We start from the raw sequence: 18,210 nt of genomic DNA, 5'->3' as shown, positions 1-18,210 counted from the left end.
CTTTTCCCTCTAATCAAGGGTTTCCCTAGTCAACATATCTAGTGTAATTGCTTATGTGCATCTTTATGGTTATTTTTTATTTTGGTTAAATGGTTAAGTGTGTTAAAGAGGATAGATGTTTTAATTGTTGAATAACTGATTCACCCCCACCCCCCACTCTCAATTATCTTGGTGGAATATTGTTTCTAATAGTTACATAGAGCACAAATATAAATCAAATTAATCTTTACTTTATTATATATAGAGCTAAACTGTTGGTTAGTACTTATTTGCAATAATCCCTTTAATGTCATTATTAGCTACTATTGTCAAGGATTATTTGTAAAGTATAGAAGAATTGTGACCATTTTCTACTATAAGGGATAGAAGTGAAATAGAAAGATGATGGTAATAAACATATGTTGAAATCAAGAACCATAAACTAGTTATATGTCCATATATTCCTCAAGTGCAACCACCTTGGTTTTGTAGAACCTAAAGAGTAAATCCTTGTGATTTATTGAAGTTGGATCTAGATCTAAAGTTGTATTAGTTAAATATAGGAGGTTGCTAACCCGTAGACCAAATTTTATCTTTAGACTTCTGGTATCAAGTTTTTTGTTGCTTGGTAGTTTATAAACTCCAATAGATTACATGCATTCTATGCCTTCTATACCTCTTATTATTTTTTAGATAATGATTTACCTTCTATTGAGGTGCAAAATAAATATGATGCTCTTATGGTTTTTGTTTCTATTAATCAAAGTATTATTCAAAGAGCATTGATTGATAATAGATCTGGGCTTAATGTTTGTAGCATGGAGATGTTTAAAGAAATTAAAGCTGATCTTAATACTATTCAACCTGATAATGTCCCTATATGTGGATTTGATAATATTGAGAAGAAAACTTTGGGCATTATTGCCTTACCTATTAAAGTTGGTCCAGTTATTCTAAATATTCTTATTCATCTTATGCCTAGACCTCTCAATTATAACATTATTATAGGAAGACCTTGGTTACATTATATGCATGTGGTTCCTTCTACTCTTCATCACAAGGCTTGGTTCACTTATAACAACCTAATGTATTCATTACATGCGGATGATGCACCAAATCCTTGCTTAAATGAAAAATATGTTAAGATCTCTAAACCTCTTCAACCAAGTAAAGAGATTGAGAAACAACACAATAATGAAAAATTCAATCTTCTTCTTTGACCGAGGATGATTGGGGGACATTGGATTTTAATCCTACTTTCATTAGAGAATATAAGGTCTCTGATTTGGAATTCATGATGCAACAAAGTAAATTTGAGAAATAATTTTTTATTCCTTCACTACTTTCTATGGAATTAAAAAATAAATTTTTTGTCACTTTGATTAATGTTATGATTGAAAATATAAAACTTGATTGTTCTGACATTGTGACATATGTCACTCTTTAGACTCCATCTAAAATGGTTGATTGTTATGGTTGTGGTTATCAATTTCTTAAGACATTAGGATTTAATGGGAAAGGATGTGGTAAATATGAGCAAGTTATACAAGTACCTCTAGATAATGAAATTTATTGTCATACAATTGGATTAGGATTTAATTTGTATAAACAACCATTGACTTTCCCCTTAATGTTAATCATATATGTGGTGGATAGTTGAAATTGGTTAACCAACTACTCATTGATATCAATCAAATGCCTACTTTGGATATTTTTCTTGAAGGTGAAACTTTAATGGAATTTTTAGGGGTTTATGAAGATTTATGTAGGTATGTTTAGGATCATGGTGTGCCAAAAATTGGCGATCTGAAAAATATGTAGTTTTGAAATGCCTCAAAGCATTTCAAAATCTATTCCAAATTTTTTCCCACCCATCCTAATACTAAATGAAAATAATTAATACCTTTATAAAGCCTACTATATCTTTTGATATGAATCTTATATGGTCAACTTTAAAAACATCACAAAAATGTGTTTTTGGCTTATTATTGTGTATTTTTTACTTCAAACATGTAGCTAACAAATTTTTTTACTAAAATTTGATGAAATGAAAAGGGTTTCTTAAAAATGTTCTTAGCCTTCCATAAATGTAAGTTTTGTCAAATTATGAGTTCAGTAAGCAATTATTACTTATTTTCTAATGGAGTTACATATAAAGTGTTCATTGACACACTACTGGAAAAATAACTATAACTTTCAAATGGTACAACATTTTTGAAATCCAAAAGATTCATCACATTCTATGCTTCTTCTACTATAAGGAAAATAAATGAAAGATTAAATTTTACCAAGTTTGAATTAGTTAAGGTGGTCAGACACAAGAGTTTTTTAATTCCAAAAGTCTTAAAGTAGAAAATTAATGATTAATTACTTATTTAGAATTAAAATACCCAAAAATGTGTCACATCTAGGCATTAGTCTACTTATTCTATCTAGAATATTATTTAAAAATTTGATTTTGATTAAGGTGGTCAGATAGACGTTTACTTCTTATTTTTATCCTAAATTTTTTTTAATATTGCATTAAAATTCAAAATTTTGACTAATCAAATTTTATTTATTTTTAAATAAGGCCTAGTATTTTAGAAACTAAATTCAATTTACTAGAGATTCTTTTCTCTCAACTTTTTGATATAAAGTTTATAACAAGTGAAAAATTGCATATCAAGTTGACATAACCCTGATTTGTTAATTTTTTATTACCACTTAAGAGCATAGTTTGGTTGACCAGGATCCTACATATACCCACCTGAGTTCCATTACAAATGAAGGAAGCTTTTTTGTTTAAATACAAATGCTTATTTTTGAGATCATGATAATTAGGATATTCTTCCTTTACTAATAGATCCTTTGATATGAAGTGATTTGTTAATAACTGAGAGTGTTAATATTCAAATAGATGAGACAAATCTTGAAAAGATAATAAAGATTGGGAAATGTTTAAATCAAGATGAACATGATCAATTGCTTTCCCTTTTACTTGAATTAAAGGATATTTTTTCTTGGACATATTCAGATATGTTGGGTATTGCTTCTAAGATTGTTACTCATAATATTGTTTTAAAACCAAATATGAAACCTATGAAGCAGAAAATTCAAAAGATGAATCCATTGATTACTTTATTAGTCAAAAGTAAAATTGAAAAATTATTGGATTTTTAATTTATTCATTCTAATGATTATTTGAATTGGATTTCAAACATTGTACTTATTTCAAAAGGAGAAAATAAGAAAGGATGTGTACTAATTTTAGAGATTTAAACCAAGCATCCTTAAAGGATGATTTCATGTTACCCAATATTGATATGATTGTGGATTCAATAGCAGGTCATGCTTTGCTATCTTTTAAGGATGATTTTTTTTGGATACAATCAAGTATTTATTCCTTCTAAAGATCAATTTAAAAATGAATTTATAACACCTTGGGGAACATTTTACTAGATCATGATGCCTTTTGTATTCAAAAATGCAGGAGCAACTTATCAAAGTACAACATGAGATACAACACCATGACCTTGAAAATTATTCTATCTTGTAGCCAGCTATATTTGATAAGCCGTTTCATTTTTATACTTTAGCATCTCTGAAGGTCATGAGTGCCTTGTTAGCTCAAAATGATGATAATGGTAAGGAAAGACCTATGTGTTACATTATTCAGACTTTACTTGATTATGGAACAAGATACAGAGATTTGGAAAGACAATGTCTAGCTATAGTTTATGCATGTCAGAAACTATGGCATTATCTTATAAATGTTGAAGTCAATGTGATTGTCAAGTTTGATCCTTTGAAACATCTTTTCTCACAAGCTGTTCTCTTAGGCCGTTTTACAAATTGGGTGATGTTACTTACAAAATTTGATCTTAATTTAATTTTTCAAAAGTCTATTAAGGGACAAGCTTTAACAAATTATTTAGATGAAGCTCATTGTCCTCATTCGAATACATGTTCTACTTCACTAGAATTCCCCGATGATAATATTCTAGCTATTGAACAAGATAATATTTGGGAATTATATTTTGATGGATCTAAATGTATGATAGGTTTTGGTGTTGGTATTATTTTAATTCATCCTATGAAAAATCCAATCCATTTATCATAAAAATTAACTTTTCCTTGTACTAATAACATTGTGAAATATGAAGCTCTTATAGCTGGTTTATGAGTAGCTTCATCCCTTAAGATCAAACCTTTGCAAATATATGGAGATTCATAATTGATTGTTGAAAAAATTAAAGGAGTTTATCAAAATAAGAATGATAAATGACACAATATAGAGATTTGGCTGTTGATTTTCTTTCAAAATTCTCTTCTTATACGATTCAAATATTACCTAGAAAAGATAATCAAACTACGAATGCCATGGGAAGTGAAACTTCTTTGGTGTGTCTTTAGAATAATGCTGAAATTTTTTAATTTACTATAAAAACTCTTAAAAACCCTACAATTTCTAAAAATATTACCTCTGATTGTTTCAATTTGCATTTGGATGAATGGTATTCCAACATTTTTCATTTTTTGGAAGATGGTACTTTTCTTAAATCAGCAATAAGAAACATGTGTAATCATATTAGGAAACTTGCAGTGTGTTACACTATTTTAGGAGATACACTTTAAAAATTCTCTTATGAAGGATTGTTATGAAGATGTCTCAATTGAACTAAAATTTTGGTAGCTTTGGTAGAAGCTCATTCTCATTCTTGTGGAGGGAATTTTGGTGGAAAATCTCTAGCTAATAAATTACTTAGAATAGGATATTATTGGTAGATGATGGAGAAATATTCTTTTATATTTGTTAAGAAATGTCTTTAATGTGAACAAAATATTAATTTGATTCATGCTCCTACTTGTATATTCATAATCAAGTTTTTCCATGGCCTTTTAGTATTTGGGGTATTGACCTTATTGAAAAAATCTCACTGGCTTTTTCTCAAGGACATACATTCTAACTGTAATAGATTATTTCACGAAGAGGGCTGAAGTTGTCCCTCTTCTCTTAACAACTACAGAAGTTATTTGTGATTTCATCCTTTATAATATCATAACATGATTTGGTACACCTTCAATGATAGTTTTGGATAATGATACTTCTTTTAAAAACAAAGAAGTCATGAAATTCTTGGAGAAATATCAAATTCAACATAAATTTTCAACTCCTTATTATCCATATTCTAATGGTCAAGATGAAGCATCAAATAAAATCATTGAGAAGATTATGAGAAAAATAGTTAACAAGCATACGAAAGATTAGCATACTCAATTGAAATATGCTTTATGGGCTTCTAGGAAAAGTTTTTGTACTGCCATGGGTAGTTATCCTTATAATCTAATTTATGGTATTGATGCTATTATGCCTTTGGAATTAGAAATACCTTCTTTGTGTGTTTCATTTCATGGGATAATTGATAAAGAAACTTTTAAGGAACAATGTTTGCAAAAGTTAGAAATGTTGAACAAAAAATGAATACATACATTAGAACATAGAAAAGCTTATCATAAATCTCTATAGAAGCAATATAATAATAAGGTAATTGAACGAACATTTTTTCTTGGTGATTTAGTTTTATATAAGAATCAACAAAATGTGAATGCTTTATCTAGTGAAAAAGGAAAGTTTATCCCTAATTGGCTTGGACCTTTTGTTGTCATTGAAGATTTTGGTTCATGTTCTTATAAACATGTTGATATGGATTGTATTTCTTTTTATTATGCATCTTAAACATTATTATCCTTAAGTTCATTCTTTTCTTTCTGCATTTACATATTCCTTAGAGACTTTTTTTGATAGATTATGTATTTTTAGAAAAAATACATATTGAATATATTTATGCACCTTCTTTTTTTCTATTAAGTTTTATATCAAACATAGAACTAATTGTAAAGATAGTCTTTTATTCATCAAAAAGTGATTCAAGTTCTGATATACATGTGGCCAATGGCCATATCTATCACTATGCCTATCACTATGCTCTAATGGCCAATGGCTATTGGACCTCTCTAGCCTATAATAGGAAGATGTAGATCTGTGTATTTGTGTATGGATCCTTAATTTGTGTATACCATGGGAGCACACTTAGGCAGTTTGTACCTCAGCTATTAGTTTAGCCTCCCTTTCCCTACGCATCCTTAACTATCATTGGATAACCACAAAGATATCAACATGTCTATCAAGATCTCTATAACCAAGAGAGGACTCTTTCTCACTCATTGGTAGTCAATAGGATATGCATATATCCTTCAAAATCTAGGATACAAAAAAACTCAAATCTACTATGCTAGTTGTAGAATAAAAATTACATTTATCAATTTCTTACCTTTTTCAAATCAAATTACATATTTAATCATATCTCATATTTCATACCTAGGTTTCCCTCTTGGAAATCACTAAAAGGTATTGATGGTGGGGGAATGGAGTGACTACTCTCTCCACATTTTCTCTCTCTAGGCCTCACTAATGGTGTCTTTCTGTGGGTGCATGGAGGCTATCAAGATCTCAACAGTGATATGTGATAAGTGTATACATCTACACCAATATCACTAGATGGGAGCATCCCCTCTTCTCTCTTGTCTTCTCTCTCCTCTACTCTCTCCTTTTCTCTATCCTCCTCCATGGGATTTTCCTCAGAGATGTTCTCCTTATCATCTATAATATCCTCATCCTCCTCTATTGTACCATCATCTTGGTGTATCCTCTCTAAAACACTTGCATCACATATAGGAAAGTCCTCAGGGAAGATGGGGTGGGTACCCTGCAAACTCTAGTATCTAATGTAATCTCGGTTCATTCCTAAATAGATCACATATGATGGTACCTCTATATCCTTTATCTCATCTACATCATTTTCCTCTATGTCTTCTATCAATGGTCAACATATGGTGCCAGGTCTCTGATAATACCTCATTGAATGTAAATAGTGAGGAATTACTCTAGGGATACCTTGTACCAAGCTGAACTATCTCATCACTAGATCATAATAGTAAGGCATCACTATATGAATCTGATGACCTTTTAACAAAATTTTCCACTATGAGTATCTCATCTATATTTGAGTATCAAGCCACTCTAGAATCTAGTAGTAGGGTCTCCATATCACATCTGCACTTGAAATATGGTCTAGAGATACTCTCCAATAGAGGATATCTCTAAACTTCTAGAAACCCCTTAGAGGATAAGAAAAGATTCTCAGTGTGCTTGCATCTTCCATCACTAGGATACCCTATGGATGTGTACATATAAAATGCTCAAATAGCCAAATCTGTAAGATTGTGCTTATCAAAAGATTCTCTCTCTAATATCTCACCAGTTCACATAGCTCATGATATAGTTGGGCTCACATGTTAAAACCCCATGAGAACACACTCGTCTCACTCTCCATCCTCTATATAACATTGGTAAGAGTTGTAAAAATATGGTATCCTTTGAGTTGGGTAACATAACCAAGGATACTATACCTAGCATCACTCTCCATACCAAAGGTGTAGGGCCTAATAGTAAGGATGATAGAAGGATATGATCTAATCAAGTTTGCTTCTATGGAAACCATCCCAAGCAATACTCCTTGTTTGCAAGGGTCTCCTCATAGACTTATTGTGTTCTAGGTCTAATAGTCTCACCTCAAGCTAGAAGCAACAAGATCATCCTCTAATCTCATTGAAATCTCTCATGAGGGAAGATGGAAGGAGCATGCATCCTTATCCCATCTCTCTATTAGAGTCAATAGCATGGCTCAGTATAACTTGATCTATGGTAGGAATGCTACCTAGTATAGTCCTATGTCTCATAGTAGTTGTACCTCCTCCTTATCAAGATCAAATAACCTCTCTTTGATGAACAAAAGAAACTCTCCAAAGGGATGCTCTTAAAGATGAACCATGTCATGTAAGAAAAAAAAAACATCATATCAATATTCTACACCATAAAATTGGCAAATTTAACTTGACTAAGTCATGGTTGATCTCACCTGGATTAGGGTTGACTTTCCTAGGTCAAGGTCAACCTTTCTTGATCAAGGTTGATATTTTTGGATCAAGTACAACCTCATCATAGAATAGCTGGAGATCTTCTAGTTTATGTCAACCTTCTTGGGTCAAGGTTGACATTACTTGGTCAAGGTCAACCTTTAAGGGTCAAGGTCTACCTTTCCTATAGAAATCAAATATTTGCATTGTATAGAAATAATCAACTACAAACTCACCTAAGGAAGTGATTGTCTGGTAGCTAAGCACTGTCTCAAAAGCTCCATGCATGTCGCTCAAAGTTCTTCTCTCCTTGACATTTTGCTTTCTTTGTTTGAATCTACAAAAGGTAAGAATAAGTAAGTATGACTTTTGTTTCATTATTTATAGTTAAATTTAGGGTTTCTTTTAGGGTTTACCCATGGTAAACTTAGATTCTCCTTTTAATGCATTTAGATAGACATCCACTCTTTTCATCATAACTTGAGTTCTATGACTCTATTTTTACTATCATCGATGGCATTGGAATCATGATTCAGATACCTAACTCCTTGAATCAGTTTAGGAAGGGTAATAATCCTTCTAATTGGTTTAAGAAATATCTTTTAATTAAACTAGATATCTAGTATATATGGTTGTCCTTATCATCCTATTTCACCCTTTAGAAATTGAAACCCAAAGCAAGTGGGGCATAAGGGGATTTATGTACTTGTAAAGTGCCATTTAGTAAGTTTTAGGTGATTTATGGATTTTCCACTAACATTGTGTATTGTAGGTTCTAATAGTCTTTTTGCAAGATCTCTACATAAAGGACTTGGCTATATCCATTTTAATTACTATGATGTTTTCTTACTTTATCTTGCATATTCACGTAGTGTCATATCTAAGATATAAAGTGGGGGCTAAATGTATCATCTTAAAATGGAATAACTTCCATCTTAGTAGGTTTAGCACGCTCTTTTAGTATATTCATCATGATAGATTTGTACTTAGGATGCATTCTACACTTGATTGCATCATTCTAGGTGAAATTAGGGTTAGGATCTCAAAGATACTCCTTAATTTCCCTCCTTACTAGCTATATTTTCTATATAGGAATTAGGAACAGGTCCTCCTAGCCATCATCATGTTCATCATAGGATTTTGTGTCTATTCTTTCCACTTAGTCTTATTCTGATATCATTTCTAGGTTTCTAAACATCCTCAGGACCTCTTGTTTTCTACTTTGACTAGATCTAGGCCCCTAGGTTGACCCTAACCTAATGAAGGGTCAAGGTCTACCCTAAACTAGGTCAGGATCAAGGCTGTTCTTGACCTTCTTTAAGATTTGATCTCACTTTTCAAATTTTGGTCCTAGAGGGCCCCAAAATCAATTTTTGGATTTTGGATCCAAATGTGAAAGGGTTTTAATTTGATATTCATTTATTTATTTTCCCTTGTTAGGTGGTTATTGTGATTAGACCATAATTTGAGGTGAAATTTGAATTGTGGTTCCTCAAATTACTCTAGGAGCCTCACCTTGAAGCCTCTCTATAAAGACTCTCATTTGCATCCATTTACAACTAGACTGAAGAGATAACAAGAGAACAAGAGCATGTTAGGAAGATGCAAGATTGCAAGAGAATGATATATAAGAGCAAGCTATTGTGGATATCAAGCATTTTTATGAGCACACCATTGTGAACATCTATTTGGAGCAAGAGAGATACAATCTTGCTTGATCCTCCATTATCAATATTTAAGCATTCAAAGATACAAGCATGGGGTAGTAATTATACATTATGAGTTTGGTAGGATTAATTTAGCCTTGGGGGCTAGCTATGCTTTCTTTTCTTATTTAAGTTTATGCATTGCTTTCATATATATATATATATATTCATGCTAGAGTTTCAATCTAGTGGATTAGATCTTGGCATTACACATTCAATACACACACATATTCTATTATATCTAGCTATTGATGGAGGTGGAAATCACCAAAATGGGAGTTTGACTAAGGAAAAGCCAATATAGCAACCCCAAAACCCTATTTTTAGATATATGTAGGTATTGTTTCAAGAATTAGAGTACAAATTTGGATACCCTTTTTGGAAAACTTCTGAGATCCATGAACAAAATTTTTGTCAGAGCAGTGCAAGTCAAGGTCAACCTTTTGGGGCATAGTTATGCCCCGAGGTGAGATTGTGCCCCACTATCTAGGTCAAGATTGACCTACTCTCAGAAGGATAGAAGCTTTCTAGGTTTTCTCCATCTCAAAATTTCTAGTGTGGAATAAGTTGCAAAATTTCTAGAAACTTTGCACAAGCATCAGAAAATAGGTATTTCTAGATTGGTTCTATTTTGAGGTATATATATTATCTTGTATAATTCAAGCATTTCCATTACTTATCCCATATCAACTCTAAATTAATATATGAATAGTGGTGAATGATAGAGGCATTGTTAAGGATCTATTTTTATCCTATTCAAATACAAAATACAACTTCAAGATCCATGATCTAGCTTCAAATTCTCTTTACTAGAAACATTTGCTCTGAACTATTTAAGTCCCTCTCATTTATATCTAAGCTAAATCTAAACACCCTTAATTATACGAGCCCAAATTACTTACAAAATATTCTAGATCATTACATAATAGGTCCACACACATCCCAAGTCAAGATCCTATTATTAAATTCATGATCCAAATTAAATACATAAGTCAGTTCAAACTAAGGACCAATCAAAGAAAAACTTAGTCAAAGAAGGAACCAAGCATCATAAAATATCAAGCTCACTCACCACATGAAGAACACTCAACCAATACTAGATAGCTCAGCCAATACTGAACAACTTGACAACAAGTGGAACTTAACAATAACTGAAACCTGAGAGTAACTCACAGAATGAACAAAAAATTAGCAATATTATAAGGCAACTTAGAATTCTCCTAGATTAGATAAATGAGGTTAAAAGAAATGATTATCCTGAGTCATTGAGATGTCACGATTGAGAAATCCATTTACCATCTTCAACTAGTCTATTCTTCCACTTCACCAAGTATTCATAGTAATCTTTTTCTCTTGTGTTTTTATCAACTTTCTAATCCAATATTTGTTCAACCTCTTCAATTTTCTTCTTAGGATAATCATCTAGTACAACAAACTAATCATCTGACTCATAATACTTATACAAATCAGTGACATTTAATAGAGGAGATATATCCATGTCATTGGGTAACTAAACTTCATAAGCATTATCACTATCAAACTTCCATAAGATCTAGACTTCTTCATTTCAACTTACTATATGTTCTAGCATGAAATATTCCTCTCTTCAAATTAACCATCACCTCATCACCAACTTCAAAAACATGATGTCTACTAGACTTATCAACATTCCCTTATACTTTTGATTGCATTTTTCCAACTTCAACATCACATCCTCATGCAAAGACTTCATAAAACTAGAAACTTCTTCCCCTTTAGAACTTTTCTTCTCTTCATTAGCAACATCCCTCAAATTTGATATTCCTCTAGGCTACATTACAATAAGAATCTCATAAAAGTGCTTTTCATGTACTACTATTCACAAAATTATTATATGAAAACTCATCTTGTGCAATATCATATCCTAATCACCCTGCTTATCTCCAACTAAACACCTCAAAAAATTAACCAAGCTTCTATTCACAACCTTTGTTTGTCCATCTATCTATGGATGGAATGTAGAACTAAATCTAAACTTAGTATCCATATTCTTCCACAAAGTCCTCCAAAAGTATCAAATAAACTTACTATCTTTGTCAGAAATAATACTTTTTCATAATCCATGTAATGTTACAATCTCTTTGAAGAAAATATCAGCAACATGCACAACATCTGATGCCATCTTAAATGGAATGAAATGTGCCATCTTAGAAAATCTATCTATGACAAAAAATAAAGAATCATAACCCCTTTTTGTCTTAGGTAATGGAAGAACAAAATCCATATTGATCTCACTCTAAGGTTTCTCAGGAACATAAATAGGTGTATACTATTAGGATTAACCTCAAATAGAAATAACAAGTTAAATGCAAATATAACCAATACCAAAAATAGTAGATTTCATAAAAGAGATCACAAGACACTAAGATTTAACATGGTTCACCCAATCCCTAAGCTACGTCCAGCAACAACAAGTCCAGGATGTAATGTGGTTCACATAAGAGAACACAAAACACCAAGATTTAATGTGGTTCACCTAATCCCTAAGCTATGCCCACCAACAACAAGTCCAATATTATTATTATCCAGTGATTACAACTTGATTACAATCTGTAATCCCTTACAACTCAATATTGCTACAAGAACCAATTTTCGCATCACATATTATGAAAATCCATAACCAAAATCCCTTTTATACAATATTTTTTCTTCTTACAAAATTAGGGGTAGAATAAAAGAAAAATAGTAGTCGATGCCTTTTACAATATAAGGGAATTTTTGGCTTTGGGGGCACTGCACCCAAAAAATCTCGTCGGGGAGTTTCTCCTCAATCCCACCTTATGTTGTTATAGGGAGCACATCTGGGGTGCTGCCCCAAGACCCCATAGGGGCATTTCCCCTTGACCCTATCTTAGGGGCACTACCCCCAAACCCTTGTAGAAATAATTATGAAGGAAATCACACTGAGTAAACCTCTAAGTATGATTAGGCTCCACATCACAATAATCTCCCACTTGGAGACTAATCAAACTCCTTAATAATAAACTCCCACTTGGAGACTGATCATAGCACTACTAAACCTATAACTCCCACTAGAATATCAAACCACCCTAGACTCTTCTATTCTTTTATTTTGTTTAGTTGAGAAGACCAACTGAAGCCAAAGAGGAATTCAGCTTCTCCCTTCTCACAATGTTTGTAAACATATTTACTGAATTATCATTTGTATTTATCCTTTCTAGCTTTAATTCTCCATTGTCCAAAACTGATTGAATGAAATGGTACCACAACTATATGTGTTTTGTCTTTAAATGTAGAGTTGAATTCTTTGCAAGATGAATGGAACTTTGACTATTTGTTAAAACATTATTATCCTTCTAAGGGTGTCCCAATTATTCTATGAAGAACTAAAGCCATATCATCTCCTTAGCTTAGCCCTGCAAATTAGTAGTACAACCCCCAAAGTGTAAACACTTACTAGATATTGCACTTAAATATCTGAGAATCCATTTAAGTACATTCCAATGCACAAGCCTTGGATGACTCATATACATGCTAAAAACTCCCACTATATGTGCAACATCTAGCCTAGTACATAGCATAGCATACATCAAGCTTCCTAGAGCTAAATCATAAGGTACCTTAGACATCTTTTACTCCTCTTCTTGTGTCTTGGGACACATCTCTTTAGTCAACTTGAATTGACTAGGTAGAGGTGTGCTGACAGCTTTAGCATTCTCCATAGAGGAACATTACAACACCTTCTTAATATAATCAGCCCAAGATAATGTCAATTACTTGTTCTTCCTATCTTTGCAAATATTCATACCAAGGATTTGTTTTTCTGTCCCCAAATCCTTCATAGCAAGTGCATGTGCTAACTAGCATTTCAACCCCTTAATATAATCCATGTCAGACCCACCTACAAGCATATCATCAACATATAAACATAAAATAATATATTTTTCATCATCTAACCTCTTAAAATAAACATAATGATCTAAATGATAGCTACTATATCCATGCTCTTGCATAAAACTATCAAATTTCATATACCATTGCCGAGGAGCTTGCTTCAAGCCATGTAAATTTTTCTTCAATCTGCACACTAAGTTCTCCTTACCTTTGACCTCAAATCCTTGTGGTTGAGCCATATATATCTTTTCATCCAAATAACCATGAAAGAAGGTTTTTTTAACATCAAGCTACTCCAAATGGGAATCTTTAGTAGCCACAATACTTAAAATAGTGCAAATAGAGGTCATTTTAATAGCAAGAGAAAATATCTAATAAAAATTGATGCCTTTTTTATGTGCAAATCCTTTTTCAACTAACCTAGCTTTAAATCTTTTCTTACCTCCATCCTCTTCTTTCAACTTATAAACCCTGTAAATCTTTGTATCCACCTACACAACTTAATGATAACATTTAGGTTCACTATCATCAATAAGTAAAATAGAATACAAGGAAGGAGAAAATATTTATGGAAGTCTACTCATCCTTGTTGACTATATAACATTCACTGGGTTGTGTGGTATTTGTTGTTGCGGTTGTTGCACATCATGAGGAATTGCTGAAACATTAGCTTTTGGAGTATCATCCAACACCACATAATCATTTTATTTCTTCTCATGTTCCTGCAACATATCTTTGCACAACACTTTCTCATTGAATATGAAATCCCTGCTTCTTATAATTTTATAATTTTCAAAATCCCAAAGCCAATAACCAAATTCATTAATGCTATATCCAACAAATATACATTTCTTTGACTTAGCTTCTAGCTTGGTTCTATTTTTAGAATCTATATGAGAAAATGATTCACAAACAAATGTTCAGAGAAAAGAATAACTCACCTTCTTACCAGTCTGTGCTTCCTCTAGAATACCATAATGCAAAGGTGTAGGGGGACCTCTATTAATCAAATATAAAATAGTAAATTGGTAGCCTCCACCCACATGTTTAAGGGAAACCCAACATACAACCTCATTCTTCTTGCACAATCCATTATAGTCCTATTCATATGTTTCGCCATTCCATATTCCTATGGACTCCTTGGAATAGTTTTTTGTCTATGAATACCATTGGTGGAGCAATAATATTTAAATTTATGACTACAATACTCACCACCATTATCAGATCCAAGACATTTTAATTTGTTTCTAGTCTCATTTTCAACCAAGCATTTTCATTTCTTAAAAGTTTGAAATATATCAGATTTTTTTCTAAGGAAATAAACCCATACTTTTCTAGTTGGATCATCAATAAATCTAACATTATAATGAGAGCCACCAAGTGAAGATACCTGAGCTAGTCCCCATACATTTGTATGCACAAGCTCTAATTTCCCACTTTTATTTTCCTTCCTATTCTTCACAAAACTCACTCTCTTTTATTTTCCACACACACAACTTTCACAAAAATCCATATTAAAACATTAGACCTGGTAAAACATTCTTTGAATAAAGTACTTTCATACATTTCTCACTCATGTGCTCAAGTATTTTGTGCCACAATGTTGTATTAGAATCTACAACAACTATTTGTTTTCCTTGCTCAACTACACCAATTTTTCCTGAACATTTATTTTTCTCTGAAATGATCAAAGTAGAAGGAATAATATGACTTGTACAAAGATATAAGGTTCCTACTTTTACACCTTTTTCTAATACAAGGGAACCTTTTGAAACCTTCCAACTTAGACGACCCACTATAATTATTCTCACATATGGTATAGGAACATTCATAAAGTGTGATGCTATAGGAAGGAACTTACAACTTCTACTTACAATACTAAAAATACTTGAAAATAAATCTATATTTTCCTAATCTAATCCACCTTCCAAGTGGGCCCCCTTGGTTGGCTTCAACTAAACTACTAACATAGGATAGAAGCCAAAAACTATTTCATTACATTTCAAAAATTCATTACATGGGAACAATACATAGAACTATAAAAAAATACAACTCACTATAAAAGTTAATAGTCTATTTTCATTAACTCTTTCTTCTAACTAAACTAACACACTTGGTTTGATTCCTATATATAGGATATCAACACTTATTCCTAAATAGAAAAGTAAATATCCTAGCTATAAATCTGCAAGAGAGAAAGAAGGAAAATAACAACTCAAGGCAGGAAGAAGAGATAATGACATAAGGTAGGAATAATAAAGTCTAAACATCTGCTTACCATAAGAATAAATGCAGAGAATGCAGTAAGTCTTCATAGCTCCTCCATACTCACTACCATGTCCTTTGGAACTGTTACAACTTTCGTCCACCATGGTTACACCTTAGTGTTATTTTCTCCTTGAATGCTATTGGTTATCTTCATGCTCATCTTTGAATTCTCCTAATCATTTTTTAGCTTCATTGCTAATACGTTAGTTATAATGCAAAAATAATTGCAAATAACCATTTTCAAATTAAATTCAAATATAAGAACACACATTTTGATAATTATATGAAATACTACATCATATATATGATATTGGAAAAAGATGACATACTATCTACCCATAGGTTAATCATTGGTTTAGGTAAACATAGACCCACAAATATCTTGATGAAAATGAAATAAAGTATTAACAAAGTGTTTAAAAAAAATCATAAAATAGAGGCAATATTAGCCTCATCATCTACCCCCTAGTAAACTGATGTTTGTCCTCAAGCATGGCATTTCCTAGTCTATGATCTAAATTCCCTCACTTTTTCCCTTCCTTTCTTGCTGCTCTTGAAGGTGTAATAGAAACCTCATGTTCTTTCCTAAACCTCCCTTTTTTTCTCCTCCTATAGCTTGTCAAGTCTATTAGCATTAATTTCATATAAAGGCTACATGAGCATTGGAGGTTGCATAGTGAGTGGGCACCATAATTCGTGTCTAGCCTATTTACCTAGTTCTAGATACTTTGGAAATTTGTCCTCTCATTCTAGGACTTCTTCTTACAGGGGCTTCTTCTAATATCATAGCTCTCTACCTACCTCTTCCTTTTGGCATCTCTACTATAGAAGTAATTGCTGTAGGACCCTTCTTAGTTCTATTTTTCCTGACAATTGTAGGGTTTAGCTCTTCTTTCACTGGAACAAAGATTTCTTTTTGTTTTCTCTTTGTTTAGGTAGAGGTAGGTTATTGGGTTTCTTGAATAGGTGAAGGCATAGTCTCTTCCACATTTTCTTGAACACTTTCTTGTATGTTTTCTTGTACATTGCTTTGCACATTTTTGGTTTCAGCCTCTTTGGTGCTTTATTAAGTAGGTTCATTAGTGGGAACTACATTCTCCTCACTAGGTTGTTCATGAAGGGAAGCCTAGGGTTGCAAGGTTTTGGCTTGGAAAAATTCCACCCATGATAGGGGAGAAACATCCCCAAGTGACATTTCTATAAGTAATTTAATTAGGGCATGATTGGTGACAGAATTGTCTTTTCCTTTTTGAGTTTCTTCCGCACTAATACAAAACATATTGTACAAGAAATTGGGAACATTAACTGGATGATTATGCCTTGTACAACTAAGCAATTTAAAATGATGTGCATATAAATACAAAAATATACCTTTGCATGTGAGGTACCTGATAATGTGCATGGCTAATTCATTGTATGGTGGTAGAAAAGACATTCTCTTACATCCTTTCTTGGTAATGTCCATTTGAGGGTCGTTTGGTATGACAAATTTAGCTCTGGCCGACCTTGCAGCATGAGTGTTGGGATAATGTTCTCCTATCGTAGGTAACCTTGTAACTTCTACTATACATTCCTTTGTAGAAACCACTATTAAGCCCCATATAGAAGCTTCCCCTTCATCAAAGATCCTTGTGAATTCTGTGGCTACTTCTTCATCATATGCAGTCAAACTTAAAAAGTACCCTAACCAACTACATGCATTAAAACTCCTCACAGATTCTACATCCAAGAAAAAAATGGTATGCGCCACTGGTTCTCTCCTCTACAGTTGTCCACTCATTCTTCTTTAACACTTCCACTATTTGCACTGCTTCACTATTTCCCCCTTACAAATTGAAGCTTCAATTATTGTTTTACAGACTATTTCATATTTCATTTGAAAGATAATTAATGCCATAATGATTTGTTATGAGAAATAATATGGCTTTAATGAGAGTAAATCATGGAAGTGTGTGAAAATCATCTGAAAATGGGGTTCGGATCACTTAAAATTTAAACACAAGTCACATCATAGCCTGACAATAAAATTATTCAAAAATAAGGGGTACAACACCTAGCCACTTGTGTACTTAAGGAAATATGAAGATTTGAAAAAAATCTTTATGAATAAATGTAGTCATTAGGTTTTAGTAACCTTCCATACCCCCTACGAAATAAGGACAAGTGTCTACACTTGTCAGTCTTGATACTGGGTAGAAAATTGACATAATGCTGCCATAATATAAAGAATACAGTATTAAATATAATTAATCAAATCTATGGACTATAAATGAATTATAAAATTTGAAAACCTTATACATGTTAATTGAGCATCACACATACGAAAAAGGTGGTAGAAGTGATATTAGGGACAACATCTGTCAGCATCTTGTAGGGTTTATTGAAAGCATGAGAAATTGATGAT

This window comes from Cupressus sempervirens, chromosome 11 (genome assembly GCF_028749045.1).
Source record: "Cupressus sempervirens isolate cs-2001-9-10 chromosome 11, ASM2874904v1, whole genome shotgun sequence".
NCBI lineage: Eukaryota > Viridiplantae > Streptophyta > Pinopsida > Cupressales > Cupressaceae > Cupressus > Cupressus sempervirens.
Note: the sequence above shows the minus strand (reverse complement) of the source record.